The following is a 2,534-nucleotide window of genomic DNA, read 5'->3' as shown; positions in this document are numbered from 1 at the left end:
ATTACCCTAATTTTCTCAATTGAAATCCCTAACCCTACTTTCAATTCCCTCAATTATCCCCTGCCTTCTCCTACTGTTTCTATATCTCTACTACTCATGACAATACCCCCTCCATGAAAGGATCCTTATCCCCAAGGATCAAAAAACTAGGAATTGTGCTTTAGGCACAATATAGTTTACCCTAGTGATGTTTTCCAGCATTAAGTTCGTCCATTGCACATGATTCTGCTTCTTCTCCATATGTTTGTAGAGTACCATAGTCGGGTGGACCTTCAACTTTCCTTCCTGTCCAAACTAGGAAGGATCCAATGAGGTAACGCTTTGATCTCCAATTTTTTTTTAACAAACTACTATGAGTTATTGGTTGCACCCTCGAGGACTCGGGTAATAATTTATACGCTACAACCCCCATGCATTGTAAAATGGTTTAGGGACCAACTTCTTCTGAAATAGCAGCCTTTAAGTCTTCGAATGTCCATGAACAACCCATGGTAATCTTCCCCCACTTCATTGCATCTTTTATACGGGTTTTGTCTTCATGATACTATTTTTCTAATTCTTCAGCAACATCCTCGAACAAATCTTTTGGTGTTGAACCAGACGTGTTAGATGCAACAACAAAATATTGAGGCAAATCTTTCACCTTCAAACAATAATCTCGCCAATAAGTTCTAGTTGTAAGAGTACCATTAGCAACATGATCTTCCATTAGCTTACGAAATACATCACGGTTTTTACGCTCAGCGCGTCTTAATTGTTCCTTTTGCATCTTCTTTTTTTCTCTTCCTCCTTCTCTAAGTCATGAATGCAGTCCTGGAATATGAGCAGCCGATCAATTTTTTCAAGACGTGAGCATCTTTCATCATCCTTCAAACGATCTTGAACTTTCCTCCACTGGCTGTTTGCCTTAATAAAATCACAGGATTCCAGAACTTTTCTATATTCTGCTATATAACGCCTTTTTTCCTCTGCAGCATGCTCCATTTCCTTCCTCTCAAGATCCACTATACAGCTTTCAAAAAAATCTTCCCGATCTCTGGCGCGTTCAACAACCTTAAACCGCTTATCATTTTCAAAGAAACTTTGAGCTTTACTCCATCTCATGGATGATGTTAGTTCCTTGGACTCTTCTAGCATTTTTGTAAACTCCTCCCGAGCCTTCTTCTGTCTCATTCGCCTTTCCTCGGCTTCTAACTTTTTTCTTTGACACAAACTTACCAAGTGTGTTCAGAGTACCATACCTTTTGTCGTTAATTATTTCTCTCATTGCCTGCTCCCACGTCCAATCATATTGCACACTTACATATTCAAGAAGATATTTGAAAGCATTTTGTGCCTCCAACTTATTTGCATATACTAAAGGCTCATCATCCAGAACTTTCTCTTCTACTGGATTTACATTAACCTTTCCTGCAACTACCATCCCCTTTCTCGCTTCCTCAATGTCTTGAGCAGAAGCTCCATCTGTTTCTTGATTTACTATAGGTTTCAAGCTTTTTGTGACTACTGTGTTAGCGCTGACAGAAGGAACAGAAACAATAGAACCTCCCAAGGGAACAGTAGGTAAAGGTGACACAGACACTGCCCCAGGTACATCTGTATTAGCAGATTATGAAACAGGAATAACCGTTGGTCCAGATGTTGAATTGGGTGAAGAACTAACAACAGGAATAACTGAAACCAGGCTTAAATCCTGCAAAGTGTTGGAGCTCAAAAAAATAGTTGTAGAAGGCATCTCAGCTGCAGAGCCAATAGTAGCAACTGGAGCTTGAGGCACTCCTGAGCCTGATGGAGTTCATTGGCTAGCTACTGCCTGAGCTTGCTCACGTGCTAACTTCAATTCCTCAGGTATTGTCCACTTAGACTGCTTTGTAACCTTGTTATAATAATATTTTCTTCCCTCTGGAGTTGTGAATTCCTTCCAAACTGTGGATTCATAAACACTGAGATTGCTCCATATACCCAACTTCAATAGAGTAGAAAGCATAAGGTGCAACCTTTGATTCACACTCCAGTTCTTAGCTAAATAAATTATACTCCTTCCCATCAACAAAAGAATCAGAGAAGAAGAGAATCGAAGAAATAGAAATAGAGATTAAGAGAAGAAATTTAGAGAAGAAATAGAGGTTGAAGAAGAGAACAATTCATTCAATTTTCAGATAATTTCCTCTTGGTTCGGTACACGTTTTATTTGTTAACATTGTACCAATTCTAACCACTTTACCAGCTGGCTGTACAGCTGTCTAACAGAATTATTTTTCCTGCAGGTACTGCTGGCATTATTCCTTCCCATGATTTGGTCCTTCAGGTAACTGATTAATCCCTTCTAATTTTGTATTCCCAATTATCCTAATTTTCTCAATTGAAATCCCTAACCCTACTTTCAATTCCCCCAATTCTCCCCCGCCTTCTCCGACTGTTTCTATATCTCTACTACTCATGACAGTAGTCTAGTTTTAACTTAGTTTTTATTCAGCATTAAGGACAATACTTCTCTAAAGTTTGGGGGAGGTAGTGTTCTTTCTAGAATATGT

At 39.1% G+C, this 2,534-nt stretch overlaps 1 pseudogene; it reads right to left on the bottom strand.

Moving 5' to 3' along the window:
• Positions 1–427: 427 nt before the first annotated feature.
• LOC120156209 lies at positions 428–2,047 on the bottom strand (annotated as a pseudogene).
• Between the last annotated feature and the right edge of the window lie 487 nt (positions 2,048–2,534).

Source organism: Hibiscus syriacus, unplaced genomic scaffold, assembly GCF_006381635.1.
Source record: "Hibiscus syriacus cultivar Baekdansim isolate YM2019G1 unplaced genomic scaffold, ASM638163v2 tig00111213_pilon, whole genome shotgun sequence".
Classification (NCBI taxonomy): Eukaryota; Viridiplantae; Streptophyta; class Magnoliopsida; order Malvales; family Malvaceae; genus Hibiscus; species Hibiscus syriacus.
The sequence above is the reverse complement of the archived record's forward strand: the minus strand, read 5'-3'. Positions and strand labels throughout refer to the sequence as shown.